This window comes from Alosa sapidissima, chromosome 14 (assembly GCF_018492685.1).
Source record: "Alosa sapidissima isolate fAloSap1 chromosome 14, fAloSap1.pri, whole genome shotgun sequence".
NCBI classification, from domain to species: Eukaryota; Metazoa; Chordata; class Actinopteri; order Clupeiformes; family Clupeidae; genus Alosa; species Alosa sapidissima.
Genome location: NC_055970.1, coordinates 31,904,414 through 31,921,508, shown reverse-complemented (window position 1 = coordinate 31,921,508; position 17,095 = coordinate 31,904,414). Strand labels below are relative to the sequence as shown.

General features: G+C 42.1%; 1 long non-coding RNA gene across 1 annotated transcript; it reads left to right on the top strand.

Moving 5' to 3' along the window:
* The first annotated feature begins 8,878 nt into the window (after window positions 1–8,878).
* On the top strand, window positions 8,879–15,108 carry LOC121681919. Its single transcript, XR_006022349.1, has 3 exons — window positions 8,879–9,011; window positions 9,532–9,604; window positions 14,697–15,108. It is a non-coding gene; the product is annotated as an uncharacterized LOC121681919 (long non-coding RNA).
* The last annotated feature ends 1,987 nt before the right edge of the window (window positions 15,109–17,095 follow it).

Here is a 17,095-nt window from a genome sequence, read left to right as displayed (position 1 = left end):
GACGTCAGGTGGGCGTGTCGTAAAAGTAAATTGCATTCAATTAAATTGCATTTAAAAATCTTTCCAGTAGGCTTTAATGTCACGCAAAAAGTACAACCAAAGCTGAGCTTGATCAACTAGAACGTCTAAAGAACCAGAACTTGAGTGTAGTTTTTTGCTGGGTCCCAGGCCATGTTGGTCTGAGGGGAAATGAGAAAGCGGACAGTGCTGCTAAGCAAGCCCTCAATGAAGAAGTCACAGAATGTCAAATCCCTGCCCCAGACCTTAAACCTATACTGAACTCTTACATCTCAGATAAGTGGCAATCTGGGATTAATGTAACAACAACAAGCAAGGAATGTGAATTTTGGCACATTTTCATGATCCACTGGGTCGTTCTGGGCCACACAAAATACGGTGTTGCTAAAAACGAGTATCCAGCTACATTCAATGAGTTAAGTAAAATACATTCACACACACAAAAAAAAACATCACTAATGTTGTGGACATTCCTTTATTCTGAGATACATCAATAGGCTCTCAAAACAATCCCAAACAGACATAAGGTCTTTATAGAGCAAATCCATATAGATTATTTGTCAAATAAACCAGTAAAACAGAATAACATTCACACTCATAGCTCATATTTTTTAAATAAATCAGTGAAAAAGTATCCTGACAAACAAGCAGCATTTTAATGCCTTAGTCATATTTCATAATTTCATTTTTTTCTCTAGGTTACCTGATAGCCCAGTTTGAGAGGTGCAAGACGCATGACATTATTTATTTTTGCAGCCAATCACTGCTGTTGTTTTATTTTATTGATTTGATTTTAGTCATAGAAGCTAAATTCGAAGGCAGGCCACAGGTAAAATCCAACGAACCGCATTCACCCCGCAAGGCAATAGTTGAATAGAGCTTTTGAGGTATTGCCACTGCTCCAACACTGAAAGGCACTGTTAGAATGCTTGGATCAAGCCAGGTTCAGCATAGCGTATGTCACTGTCTGCTCACGTTGGTGACCGGACCAGGGCAAGCACACTTTCGCAGTTCCCGCCGGAAATGTAGTCTAGTTCATTTTCTATACCTTTCTACACACACACACATACACACACACACATACACGCGCGCACACACACACACACACACACACACACACACACACACACACACACACACACACACCAACAGAAAGAGAGAGCAAATAGGCAGGCATTTAAATGAATGTGCTTATCTTCCATTTGATAAGTCTGATAAGGACTTGACCAGTTTCTTTTTTCCCTGACAGAGGAAATACTACAAGCTACTGCAACTCATGGCACAGCGCCTCCCTCCCTCCCTTCCTCTCTCTCCCTCCCTCACACACTCAAGCCTTTCTCCAGGAGGGATTTCTCAAGTGGGCACACCAAAGAAGGGAGCTTTAGAAAAGACTTCCTTTTCCTTTTTTCCCCCTCAAAATTTCAGAGCCGGCACCTGGTAAAGAGAAACATTGGCAGGGCCGATGCAGCATAGCACATCTTTCAATTAAGAGCCAGTGAGCACGTCGGGCAGCAGACAGGCAGTCCTTCCTGACTCCTCAGCCATCAGTTAATGTCCCTGTTGGTCGCCCTCAACCGAAGCCTTAATCTCTCCACACATTCAATGAGAGCATAATTAGCCTGATGACTAAAATATCGAACAGTGTGTGTGTTTGTGTGTAATGGGGTTCACATGGCTTTGCTCGGAAATTGTTTTCCTGTGCAACAACAGGCAAACCATGTCCATGGAGAGCCAATTAACACTGGGCCAATCCCCCCTAAATTCAGGACTGATAGCACAGTATAGACAATAGGTCCCTTTTCCCCCCTCTGTGGTGTTGCTGTGGGACTCCATTTAGGGTGTCCTGGATGTGGTCCATAGTGTTCTTGAGGCTCCCTGCTGTTGGGCTGTGATTAGTGTTTTAGTCTGATTGTGTGAAAGCAGAGCCAAACAAATAATAACAATCATTTCCACTTACAGTACAGCACAGCACAGGGAGAGGCATTATACAGGCTAATCACGCTCCTTATGCATAATACAGGCCTGCAGTTAGTGCCGCGCTGCAGCAGCAGAAAGGCAGTAAGGTTTATGCTACATTGTAAAATTGTGCTTTAAAGTCAGAGGGCTATGACCAAAGAGCTATTAGATTAGCGATGCAGGATAGAATATTGATCAGATGCCAGGCCTTTGGAGTTCAGTATAAACAGCGTTTTGACTTTAGAGAGGTCATGTTACCCAAAACTTGCTGGAATGTTTTTATAATCTTCAACTGTTTTGATCATTAAAGGTAAACTATGCAGTATTGGCAATTTACTTACTGTTTTCTCGGTTTTTGCTTTTTTTTTTCGCTGGCTCTGTCATGACGAATGTCTGAGAAACTCCGTCGCTACCTTTTTCTAGCCGGTGCCTGGCGTGTATGTTTATTTGAATGCAGTAAAGCAATTCGTTACACTCGTTATACCTCCTGACACTGAGGCCGTCGGCCCGCCGGCCCACAGTTGCAAGGGTGGTTTTTCCGCTCACAGGCGCTAGGGGGAAGCGAGACGGCACCATTCAACCCGAAAAAAGTCATATAACCTTTCCAATGACTCTGAAGCTGTTAAATGAAGGTAAATTAAGCTAAAAAACTTGCATATTAAGCTAACAAACCTGCATAGTGTGCCTTTAACATGGATGTGTTAAGAGGCCGACAACTCTTATTGACTGTTTCATATTTATGCAGCAGCAGGCAGCAAAAGCAGGCTGTCAAAACTTCTACTAATTTTCAGGGATGTTTGTTGGGTGGCATAATATTTTAGTATGTAAGGTATGGTATGAAAAATCCAAGAATATAGTTATGATGATTGTCTGATGTGAATATTAGGGAACCAGCTGTGGCCTACTGGTTAGCGCTTCGGACTTCGGTTCAAACCCCCGACCAGTAGGCACGGCTGAAGTGCCCTTGAGCAAGGCACCTAACCCCTTACTGCTCCCCGAGCGCCGCTGTTGTTGCAGGCAGCTCACTGCGCCGGGATTAGTGTGTGTTTCACCTCACTGTGTGTGCTGAGTGTGTTTCACTAATTCACGGATTGGGATAAATGCAAAGACCAAATTTCCCTCACGGGATCAAAAGAGTATATATACTTATACTTATACAAAAGTCATTTTATGTACTGTATGAATAATGAAATATTGAGCAGAAGCGTTTCTTTCCTAATGAAGACCTTGATAAAGTGGGGATACTTTGCAGTAATGTCTGTCAGTACTGCAGGCTTAAATGAGTTTGAAAGCGATAGGCTGTAATCGATAATATAGCATCTTTAAGTGTTTCACTTGGATAGGTATCAGGATAAGGAAGGTAATCTCTGAATGCAAGTTTGTAACCAGGAATTATAGATGCATTCTGAGGTGCCCGGTTTGGATACCTTCCCAATTCCTTTGTTTTCACAGAGAGGTTTACATATCAATTTATGGATCCTCCTTTGCCCCTGCCTCGCCATGTAAACCTTCCTGGGGCTGATCAATGGCATCGATTAGCAGGAAGGTCCGTCGTGGGAAGGACAGAATCAGATGTTATGCTGACTCAATGCACGTTTCCTGTCTTATCTGGTCAACAGCATTTTTACAAGTTTGCAGTCAGGATGTCTGGTCAGACATTAGGCTCCATCTCTCTATAGAGACCAGTACATTAATACCAAGGGGTTTCTTGACCCCTAAAACACAGATTTTATAGTTGGGTGGGTTGATGATGGTTGGGAAAAAGTGAGCGTGAGGAAATGTTTTGTGACTAGCGAGTGCAACAGCGATACACTGTTAACAAGCCCATAGAAAACAAGAACCAATATCTGAGATATTCATTTCCCACTTGCGGCTCAGGAGATAGAGAACTCTAAATGCTCCAGCCGTGAGCTGTTTTTCTATTCACTGCAAATGTGGTACCGTACCTTGGGGGTTGGAGATGGCTGGTCCATTGGTCACGGTGGAGAGCAGCCACTGCCCCGGGTAAGCCTGGGAAGAACTTCAGAAGCATGGCGCCTGCCTTCGCTCTGCTGAACCGTCTGAGATCCAGTGAGAGTCGGCGGAGCTAATCATGCAGGAGGGTGAAATTGATTCTCGGAAGAAGCGTACAGTATTTAGGCTAGTCCACAAAGTTCAGCTCCAAGTTCTCCAAGTCAGCAGCAGTGAACTGTGCATGAATTAAATTCAGCAATGACAAGTTGGTTGCTAACTATGGGGGGGGGGTTAAAAGAGACCATTTTAAGAGATTGATTTGCATTGAATCCCTGTGACCTGAAAGGAGCCACAACATGATCGGCACTAATTTGAATCGACATACCGAATATCTACGGCTACCATGCTGCAAAACCATGCAATGCAAATAGGCAGCAGTCCTGATCATATCTGCTAACTCATTGGTGCACTTTAGCAGAAATTGGTTGAGTAATATATAGTGGTGTATTTAACATCCAGAGAAACATAGCAGAAGTTGATTATAAATGAGGTTGTTGTCTGTGTTTTTTTTTTTAATTTCATGGAAACGGTATCACAAAGGAATTCTTGTGCTGAGAAAATCCTGCATAGCTGTCTGCACAGCTGACCCACCGGTGTCATTAGAATGCTTACATCTGCGGTAATGACCTCTGCATGGCTCAATCACTCCAGCAATTTTGATCTGCCAGGTGGCATATCTGCAGACAGTATATGGACTGTTTCTGGAAAATCTTTATTTTTTCCATAAAAGCCACATTTTCACATTGTACGCATTGTGTGGAGGGTAACTCGGAAGTAGAGTAAGGCTGGAAAGCAGGCCGTGGAACAGGCTGAGCACTGTGACATGTGTGTGCTCGGGGCCAGGGAACAGTGGCAGTGTGTGTCCCCCATCTGGACAGGTGGGCTTGTTTGGCGTGTGTACCAGCTGGTTTTGGGCAGAGACAGAGCATGCTGCCCGCTGACAGACGGGGTAGATGGGGTCAGAGGTCAAGGCTGCTGATGAGGGTCCAGTGGACACAGACACAAAAAAGGAGATGACAGCACAGCACACTTCTCATGAACACCAGGGCCAATCTCTTTGAAAAGTTTCTCAAAGACTATTGAGCTGAGCTCTGGACACACACACACACACACTGCTGACGGGATAATATTATGACAGGGCTTGTGTGTATTTAAGACAGTGGAAACTGATGGATTAATGTAGAGGACAAAGTGAAGGTGTGTAAGAAAACATGATCTTATCACTTATAAAGTGTAATGTACAAGCAACCAGTCTTGAAGCTGAACTGCAGTGATCAGGAGGACCCCAACAGTAGCATGCTTTTTCCTTTTTTATACCTTCCATTATAAGCAGAACTAAACAATATCAGGTGTGTGTATAAAATATGCAAGCAAACAAACTTACACTTTCATTGATTGGTGGTAGCAAGTAAAAAATGCACTTCAATGGACTGTTATAGAGGGACAAAAACGATAGTATGCTCATAAGGTATATTGTGTGTATTCGATACAGTGGAAGCATATTTATCAGCATCATGTTGTAAAATCACTACGATTAAACAGTGAATGTGCAGAGAGATAGGTGTCTATTTGTGAGATCATATCATCTCTGGTTTCAAATCCAAATTACAGCTATTAAAGTACTCAGAGATGACCTTAGTTTGTATTTGTGAGAGCCAGAATGTTATGAATGAAATTCATAGAAGTCCAGACTGTAAGAGATAAATGCAAAGCTTTGCAGTTAAAACCTAACATGAGGTCATTTTGAACTGTGAATAGCAGTGAATAAAGTGTTGGAGAGAAGAAGGTAGCGGGAGATATAAATGCATTTGTTACCCTGAACTTGGTTAGTGCAGCCTTATTTGCAGGTAATATAATAATAGTCCCATCGTTTATCTCATTGAGCCCTCTCCGGCTTTATGTATTTCCTTAGCTCCTTTCACAGCCATCAGTAAGGTGTTTAACAAGCAAACTAATATCATTACAGAGAATACAACACCAGCAATTTACTGACAGAAATCATTTCAATGCACATATAACATTTTCTTCACAAGTTGTTGCATATCTCAGTGGCATGGAAAGATGATATGTGCATTTCTATTACAGTATTATCTTTTACCTCGACGGATGCATTCACATTACAATACAATAGTGTAAACATTTACTAATTCTACATGGCATGTCTCATGTTTTAAACACGGTTCTGAGGCCTTTGCATTGTTTCAGATAAGATACTGCTAGTTAATGCGTGTGCGTGTGCGCGTGCGTGCGTGCGTGTGTGCGTGCGTGTGACTGTGTGTGTGTGTGTGTGTGTAGGAATGTGTGTGTGTGTGTATATGTGAGGGTAATGAAATATTAAACAACTGCCAAAGGATACAGACCTCAGTGGTCATCCTGAAGGGCCAACCAAACTCAAGTAAGATGAAATTAAGGACATTAATCTCTTAAAGACAGCAATAATTGGAGTTTGGAGCTCACAGCATAATTAGATGTTTGTTGAGGGACAATAAGTTACATTAAGACCCTCCCTCCTGCAATACCCACTGTTATTTCTCATGGGGACTTGTCACATAGTTAAGATGCATATCTACAGCAAGCTAATCATGCACAGCAAGGCATACATTGTGGGTCTTCACACATGCACAGTATATGCAGGTATGCAGAAAGGCTTTGGTGAGAAGGACACATGCACAGTATATGCAGCTTTTTACTTAAGTTGAAATACAGAGGTACTTGCTTTAAAAAAATACTTAAGTATTCAAAAGTACAAGTATTTTGTATTTTTCCTGTTTATCCATGGTTGATCATAGGACTTGAACAGACCTTTAGTTCCTTACATCCAACAAAAACACTTTGCCTATTTCCACAACTTTGCAACTGTTGAAATGGATGCAATAATATAATTTAAATCACTATTCATTCTCTGTTCTCTGCCTTGTGCTCTCAAAAACATGTATTCTCAACAGAGTTGGGAGTAACAAAATAAGAAAGCTGTTTATGGCGATTTTTTTGCTCTAATTGCAATTAGAGCAAGATCTAATTTTTTGCAGATCATATGTGGGGGTCCTGGGGGTTCCTCCACGGTAAAGTTGTGACATTCTGGCTGTTAAACAAACCATTTTAACGCACTTTGGGAGGGACATAAATACAAGCAAGCAAGCAGTCTTACTAAAACTCAGCTAGGTGACGTAAACATTGGCTACTTGCATATGATTAGCCTACTACCTGCTTGACACTACCCTACATGGAGACATATTTCACGTTCATAATGGAGATGTTAGAAAAACTAGCTTTTGGTTAACGGAGATGCCTATCATTTCCCTCTCTCTTTGCGCAACAGCCCACTTTCTGCGTTCAGTCTGGCGATACGAGTGAAATAAAAGCTTTTTAAAGCGGTCATCGCCATAGGCTTGCTACATATTCACCTCTGTTAGGCCTGCAACAAGTCACCATTTAAATTCTTTCGTGCAGTAGGCTATCCAATTGCAATGCTGTTTTCATGAACAGTTACAGGAATCCACTTCATTCTTTGGTTTAAATATCGTTGCTTCTAGCCTAGGGCCTACCCGTGTTATCTCCACAGTGGCTCGGTTTTTCATTTTCACTTGCGCAGAAGCGCACACACATTGAATGAGCACTCATATCACTGCCACCTAATTTTATGCCTTTATATTTGATGACGCCACATTAAGAAGTATTTTCTGATCGGGGAAATATTTAGTTTATGTTTCCTTCGGTCTGCGGTTTCATAATATCATTCAATGGTGCCGCAAATTAACAGACAGAAGCCGGACATAATTGAAATACATGGCTCCGTGGACCAGCAATCTACTCGTCGAGTAGGCTCATGAGACACGCTGCAGATCATAGACAGAGAAAGCATATGCTCTGGAAACAGAATGTATGGTTCTGTTGTATTAGTACGGCGCTGGCTGACCACAAAATCATGGATTATATAGTTTGAGGACGAAACTAATTCTCTTCTGTTTATTTTTCAGTGTGATTTTTTTTAGCAGTTTCTTAATCAAATAATAGGCTACATGATGAGGCATGGTGAAAGGTTATCATTTAAAATTCTAAATTAATAAATAGTTATTTCTGACATTATTTTTTCCCCTTAACATTCTGACTAAACCAAAACATGTATTTCAGTCGCTAACACCTATCACCCATAACTAATTGCCTGCTCTTTTGAAGTATCTTTACCCTTCCTGCCACTTTGATAGCCTGTCTCCTAAGCTGATGGAATGGCGTCTTTTAAAGCCAGACTCCCACATGCTGAAGATAGAGCTAATTATACGGTATGGGACTTTTCCATCCATGATTAAGAGTGAATACCTTGAGCTTTTGAGATATGAAAAAAGACCTTTCCGCATGCTTATCTAAATAACACACTAATGCATGTGTCTGGTTCTGAAAGAAATTTGCGAGGTGGCAATTTGAAATGTTTTTTTTTTTTTTTTTCAGTAAACATGCAAAATCAGTGATAAGCTTGTGTTCCAATGACCTGACCTGAGTTTTAATGAAAGCATCATTTGCATGATAAATATCATCTCTCATCTACATTCTTTGTAGATTTAGTAGGTTAGATATTTGTAATAAATATGACACATCAATTGATCATTTTCATCAGTAGACTTTTAATGTTAATATGTTCAGTCTGTACTCTGTAGTGTATGAATGAATAACTAATGGGTCCAGTTATATGCAGGATGCATATGAACATGGACATGATATGAGCAGGCTCTGAATGGGAATGTAGCTAGGTCTAAATTTGTGTGTTATGCATATGTTATTGTGGGGTCCTTTGCAACACAAGTCTGGGAAAGTCACATGACTGAAATCAGGAAGTGATAAAAGTTTGGTGGCTGTAGGTTATACTCTCTTGGTACTGCTGCGTAATATGGTTTGAGTTAGCTCCCCTGTCATGCAGCTAACGGAAGTGATGGTAGAGCATGTTTAATGCCCACAACTTGAGTTTTAATGCTTCATTTATTTCAATTTTTACAGAATGCATGAAGCATGGAGGACACAGAGGCTACATTGTAAGCTTACCATACAGCACTGCATGTTTTTACTAACTATTCATTCACTTAAGGGATGTATCTATTAATCATTATCTGTTGCACTGTTGTTATACACACTGTGGCAAACATTGTTTTATGTGTCAGTTAAAATTGTGATCCTCTACAGTATGACCTGCTAGGCTATAGATGCGGATGCACTGGTAGGAAACAATATTCATGTTGATTTTATTGATTGTTTTATACTGATATTCAAAAAGGTGTTTACAGTGTCTTTGTACTGTATCTAGAGCATTGGAATGTTCCCTCCCTTTTTGTTACTGTGGTGTGGGAATATTGAGCATTCCTCCAAAAAACACACACACACACACACACACACACACACACTTTCTCTCCACTGTCCTATCAATATAAAAGCAAAACACTTTTAAAACCCTTAAGCCTTAAAAAAAAAACATGTTTTACTGTTGTTAATGTGGCAGAAGTGCCATTGTTCTCTTAAAGTGGGTCAGGGCTTTATATAATTTTTGGTGCCTCCTAGGGATAGGCAGGCATCGCTGGCAGCAAAACCTCTGACCTAGACAGGCAGAGGTTTTAATTGTCGCCTCAACCAGGTATGTAGCAGTACCATTCTCTTTTTTTATGTAGCCTTTATTTATGAATATACTACTACTACTACTACTACTACTACTACTACTACTACTACTACTACTACTACTACTACTACTACTACTACTACTACTACTACTACTACTACTACTACTACTACGGGAGTTGTGGCCTACTGGTTAGCACTTCGGACCTGTAACCGGAGGGTTGCCGGTTCGAACCCCGACCAGTAGGCACGGCTGAAATGCCCTTGAGCAAGGCACCTAACCCCTCACTGCTCCCCTGTTGATGCAGGCAGCTCACTGCGCCGGGATTAGTGTGTGCTTCACCTCACTGTGTGCTGTGTGTGTTTCACTAATTCACGGATTGGGATAAATGCAGAGACCAAATTTCCCTCACAGGATCAAAAGAGTATATATATACTTATATTGTACCTAGATTGCACCAGGAGTTGAATAGAGTTAAATACTTTAAAAACTGTTTAAACTTGTGACTGCATCGTTAGTGGTCCTACATCCCTTAATGCAGGGTACCTAAGCTCAAAGGCTCACAAGTGATTGCCCACCAATACAAAACCTGTCTGCATCTTATGCACCCTGCTGGCATATGCATCCTGTCTTTATTTACAAGGCTGGCATTAGAAATCTATTCTTCTAATCCTCCTCCTATAACGGAATTTTATTATATACAATCAAATTAACACTCACAGGATACACTGCACACATATGGAACACCACACAGGCATATGATCAAGCCTAATGCCTCTGCAGTGCTTATTAGGGGATAGCCAAATCCTTTTTGCTCGACACAAGCACGTCTTGTTTCACCTCTGTGGTTTTCACAGGGATGCCAGGTCCTGTTATACAGCCCTCAGGCCTAGTTAAGATGCTTACGACACACATGGGTATTGCCGCCATCACATAACACCCAATTACTGTCATCTCTGTAGTCTGTCAATACCGTGGCACCACCAAAGCTAAAGGAACACAATGTGTGACACTCTGTGATAATTGCACAGTGGATAAGACCAGCACTTCACCACAAGAACATTGTGCTGCAGGGTTCAATAAAAGTGCATCCATCATCACAAGCTTTTATTAGTAAATGAAAATTTGCCATGTAGGTCACGTACACATTTTAAGCACTGTGGAAGGAAATATTTCTGCTCGCCTTTGAAGTTAAATTGGGGGACACTTATAATGAGTTATGAATGAACAGTCCTAAATCACACTGGTTTTCCCATGTATTACATGGTCAGTTTTGTTATATTATGGGCCATTTGTCTTGATGTATTCATCTCCCTGCTTATTTCCCTCCATTGGAAACAACACAATGAGCAACATTATACAACAATTGGGTTCTATAGAACTATTTATTTGTTTCTGATTGGCCGAGAGACGTTCCATGAGTTGGAATATCCCTGGGCATTTCAACTCAGACTTTGCACAGCTAATAATAAATCACTCCGCGATACAATGCGAAGATTTGACACAATGTTCTCATCCCAGCTCTCCACTATTTCAAGCAATGGGTTACTCCTTAGCAAACCATAACGAAACAGTGCTTCACCACATCTGTGGATTAAGCCACACAGTCAACTCAATGTAAGTAAGATAAACGAGGATGCTAATTGTTCTTAGCATTGCCAGCATTGTGTATAATATGATTGTCACTTGGAGGAGACTAACGTTAGCATAATTAGCTAACCGCTGCTAACGTGCTAGCATCGTCACGTCAGGCTGTGCACAGTAATATAACATTTATTCACCATAAATTAATAAAGTTGAGTGGTTCTGCAATGTAGACAATGTTTCAGTTTTTTTGCAGTACCATGTCCCTTACATGACATGGCCCATTGTCCTTGTAACATGCATTCAGCAAACCTAGATATGAATGTGATTTCAGCCCGACTTTCAACATTTCTTTCAAGAAGACAATGTAAACCACCAAGACCCGTAACGAGGGATCTTGAATGTTGGTTACCTAGCAACCAAGATGCTGTCTATTGAAAAGGGAACTATTTTTGATGCGTAAGAACGATGTCGAAATTAACATTTTTAAACAATAATGGGGTGTTTTCAGATTATTTAGTTTGTTGTAGAATTGTTGTATAAAAGCAATATAGCACTCGTGATCGTGGGATTGGTCATGGATATTCCCACGGCTGTTTCCCCCTCAGAGACACCCATGTTTGTTGTCATTATATCATTCATGGAGTATGTTATACTTTGAGTTCAGTCGAAAGCTGTCAAGGAAACAGATGGAGATCTATGCTTCATAATATACTTTGTAACTACAGAACTAGTTAGCACCCCCACCCTCCCACAAAAATACACAAGAATGCCTTTGATCACCTCTTCATCTTCAACAACCCATGCAAAGTAATCTCTCCTTTTGGCCATTGTTCTAATGATCTTAATATGTACAGGTGTTCTCAGTCTTGGTTTCTCAATTGCCTCACATCCTATCTGAATCTTAATTGAGTACTGTTCATGTTCTCAGCAGAAAATGGCTGTCTGGTTATGGTGTTTAGTTGTGTTTGAATGTTTTTTGTTTTAATGAAAGGGATAGGCACTCCCGTGTCTCATATACAGTGTTTGAAATGGCCAGCTGACAGTGTTGTCCTTTAACAGCGGCAGATGGGAGACCTTTTTTTTTCTAAGCTTCCTCCAAATATCATGAATCCTGGGACCAAGTCAAATGTAGAACTCGGCCTCCGGCCTCGTGGCTACGGCCGAACAACACCCGTTGGAATATCCATGACCAACCCCACTCTCACTCGTGCTATATTGCTTAAGTATCTGCGTGTGAAATATCCTAATGCATGGTTGAAATATGGTTATATCAATTGTTGGAAATGTATGCGATTCCTCACTCTAAGCTCCCATCCTGTCTGTTTCCCATTAGTGGAGTATGTGAATACAAACAGGATGAGAGAGCTCATTTTTTGTTTTGGCGATCAGAAACGGATGGTCAAAGGCGTAAAGTTTATAGACATTAAAGGTGTGGCCAGTCCACATTCACTAATTTAATGGCGCGATTATGTGATCAAACATCGGGCGCTTGGCGCAAAAAGGTTGTTCTAAACCATGCTTTACTAAAACCTGTTTGTGACTAGCAGAGTATAGCCTACACGCATCTGCACTCGTCTATTATCTGATGTGCTGTGCTTTGTATGCGTCTTTCACTAGACCACTGACCAGGTTTTTCTTGGTCAGTGGCGTAATGATTTTTAGAGGGTGTAAGATAGTGTTTTTTGGATTATGCGCCAGACCACACCATATGTTGCTAATTGCCACACCCCTGGGCGCAAGGTTTAATAAAAGTTTAAAAAATGCGCCACTAACTGGGTGTAAGATTAGAATAAGCTCTGCGTTGTGCTTTGCGCCACCTTGCACCGGGTGCAAGATAGGGGCCCATATCTTTTTTTCACTAACTTTAATTAGCATATACAGCTGTAAGCTCAGTACACATTAACAAAAAATATGTGCATCAAAAATGTATAAACAATGTTACAATGTTCATGTGGGTGGTAGAGCCAGGTGCAGACAGCACCTAGTAGTAGTAGTCATAGTAGTAGTAGCAACAACAACAGAAGCAACATCAGTAGCGATAGTCATATATTTTGGCTATCCTCAGCCCTTTATGGGATGTTTTGTTTTGCAATTGAATTCTAAATAATGTCTAAATTCATGTAATTAATATAACACACTACAGGGACTGCACAGTGTTCCGTGACGAGTCTAATTCTGTGTTGATATCAGTCATAATGGAACACACCAGCCACAGTACACACTCACAGGGATCAAGTGAGGATCAAATTATTGATCTGTTGTCTGATCTGTCTTGAGACACATTTCTAAATAACCCAGAGCAATGCTCAGGAATATATATCGCTCAAAAATAATTATCTAGAGGCTGACAATATAGCCTCAAGTTATAAACTCGAATGTTTTCGATGCACTGTTGTATATATGCCAAGGAAAAGAAAATATCTGAGATATCAAACCAAGGAGAAAGGTAATGACAAAAGCAAGTTGGAAATGGAGTAAGAGGTGGGGGGGGGGGGGGTAGAATGAAAAATGATGCATTAAGTTTGTCAGAAAACTTCAGAGAGTGGCGCTGGAAGAAAATAAGAAATGGACCTTTCCTCCAGAGACGAAAGAATACAGGAGAGGAGAAGTGGAGAAAAGAGGAGAGGAAGAGAGAAGGGGAGGAAAAAAGACAGGAGATGAGGAGAGCAGAGGAGAGGGGAGGAAGAGAGAACAGAAGAGAGGTGAAGAGAGGAGAGGAGGAGAATAGAGGAGTGGAGGTAAGGTAAAGCTAAGAGGAGAGGACGAGATGGCTAATTACTCTCTGGCAGTGCCCCCATCCACTGCCTGGAATCACTCAGCTCCTCGTTAGGATCTGCTGCCAACACGTGCACATTCTGCCACGCTCTGCCATCGCTTCTGCCCCCACGGTCAGCACCGCTGCTGCTGTGCCTCACAGGACTCTAGCCGGGGCAGTCCATCTTATTGCTAGGGAGTACTGGGAGCTCTGCTTAATTGTGGCAGTAAATAAGTCTTGCCAGACTGCATTTAACATGAGTGGCCCTCATGCCCCTCTCCCCTCCCCTCACTGATCCCGCTGTTCTCTCCTGGCCCAGGCATCAGGCATCGACTGTCCACGCAGCAGGCTCTTGCTGCCCCTGGTCCAACACTTAATGAATTTCCTGCTGACGGACACCGCTGACATCGATCATCCCTCCATCAATGTCACTTCACCAATAAGCCTAGCCTTGATTATCTGGGATGGAGCTTAGAGTTGCTGCTACTCTGTTGAAGACTCTAAGCAACATTTTCAGTCATTTCCTTGCAGGCCTTTAGAGAGTGCCTATAATGCTTGTAGGTATTACCAAGCTGTGAATGCAGCATACTTTAAGAGTTTGTGGTGTTTGATTATGTCTCTGTAAAAATCTCACTATCATCCTGAGACACCCATGCAGCAGCCTCCAAGCCCGTTTCTGTACCCAGTCTGCCAGCCTGCGCAAGTCAGTGCATTATGCGTCGTCACCATGGAAACCGCCATTATTCACCTCTTTTTTTGTATGGGCAGGTAAATGGAGAGGAGCCCTCTGAAGACATCCACGAGCCGGCAGCTGAACTCCATTACCTTAAGTGAATTCTCATGGAGGATCCACAAGGACCCGGCTTGTGTGAGAGCGTAAGTGCTGGACGGCATGTGTGAGCCTCTTCCAAACCACCCTCTTCAACGCCTAAATTGCATTTTAATGTAAGCAGAGACCTCAGCGAGGACATCTTACTGGACCACCATGTGCAGGGTTAGGTGGAGTGAAAACATTTTTTACAGCCAATCAGATGGCCTGAAATCTTTGACTGGTTAAATATACATTAGTGTCGCTCCAGTGTCCGTTCCTTGGAGGGCTTGTGCTAGTTAACCATTCCACATACTTTATATCAGGGAGTTGAGGACTGTAAGCTGAATATACATATATCATCACTCCAGAGAAATCCACCTAGTGCACTTATATTCTGAAAAAAGACATATTAAAAAAATGCAACAGCTAATATGAGAACATTTTTGAGCACATTTTGAAAATTCAGCACCTGACGCATTGCCTACAAAAGCCCAGCGTGGTGCAGCGCTCTGGGGAGTCCACTAATGTCATGAAAATGAATCCTTAAGCAAGCCTGGCATGCTGCGTCCATCTGATTAATTCTCTTTACTCTGCTGGGGCTTTACCATCCTGGCGTGACAGTGATCTGAGTCTGGCGGGGCTTCAGAGAGACAGAGAGAGAGAGGGAGAGAAAGAGAGAGAAAAGAGATGAGCGACATTGCTGGGGTGTCTCACTCACGACTGTGTTGCTGCTCCGAGCAGCACCTGGCCCTCGCTCACTGTCTCCCACACAGACACAAAGAGCGCCGTTCTCAAAGCAGTGGCAGAGCACTCTGGTATACTGGGAGCGACGCCAGCAATCAAGCGCTCAGTGTAGTGCAAGTACAAAGGCTGTGACACAGTGGACAGGACCGCTCTGATTTACATCACAAGTTTGTGTTAGAATGGCTACTGAGGCTCATCTTACTGATGAATTTCTCATTAGGTTCGTAACATATTCTGTTTAAAAGCTATTATACAGAGAGCAACCTCTCAGTATACAGTACATAATTCATAGGTACATTATTATGAATAGATGGCATGTGATACTCAATGTAAAATCGTAAGTGTTTTGGCCCAAAAAACACATAGAAATCCTCTCAGGTTTAGGTCACGATTATCATCAGAAACACAGTCATGGAATGGATTTGTTTAGAGTTTTATTGACCCAAATGCAGGGTAAAAAGCATACACTAGGACAGGGTTTAGGGGGAGAGGCAAGCTGGAACTGTTGCAGGTAATACTCCAAAAGACTGAAAACACGTGGTTACCACAGATTTAAACATGCAGTAAACTTCCATGATAGGAAAAATACCACCCCCCTCCCCTCCCCCACCACACACACACACACTGAACATATTGCACAGTTCACTTGCTCATCCTAGGACACCCTCTCCCCATCTCTGAAATAGCACACCAGGTTGGAAATACTACTGAGATCCCAGCACACAACTTGACTCAGCACTCAGACAGCATTAAACACTCATGTGAGTAAACATAAATCTTTTTTTTCCATTTTCCTAAAAGGGGGCAGTGGGAGGGGTTGGAATAAGTCCTCAGACATCCATTTTCAGTGTTCATCCACACTGACAGGCCTACGTAAGGGCAGTAGTCTGTGTGGTGTGGCATCTCATTAGTTGGTCCAGTGACTGAGTGGCGGTGCGCTGTGCTGGAGTCAGCCCCAGGCCTGGGACTCCCTGCTAATGGTGCGCTGTTCTCCTCCTACAGCCACAGCGCCTCGGTGAGCGCCAACAGGAGGCATCAGCAGGGGGGGACTTCAGAGAGAGATGCTGATATACAGTCCTCCGAGAACTCATAACACACAGATAACAGTGGGGTAGAGAGAGAGAAGAGGCACACTGCTTGCATTTACCATTTCAGTTAAAATAATGGTTCTTAGACTTAATAATTCCTTGAGGAAATATATGATTTTTTTCTTCTTCATGCAGCTGAAATTAATGAATAAGTTAAAGCAAACATTTATAGATAATTTCCAATTTACTTAAGTCAACATGAAGAGTGTTTGTGAAGCACTGATGTAATTCACTATTCGTTCATAGCACATTTACTCCATTGTCATTCTATACAAAGTCAACGTCCTGTCTGTTTTCCCACTCACTAAACTCAGAGCCTTATCCTGTTCTCCCTTCCTCCGGGAATAGTTTTAAAGGAACCCGTACCAACTCAGAGAAGCACTGAAACACTCATTGTTTGAAGTCAGTATGAGAACACTGGGACATCTGGGCAAATTCTACAGTTCTTGGGCGACAAGAGCCCCTTCATTCTCGATAAGGTGTAACTCATGAGGGCTGGAGTTAAAGGAGAATTCCGGTGTGAT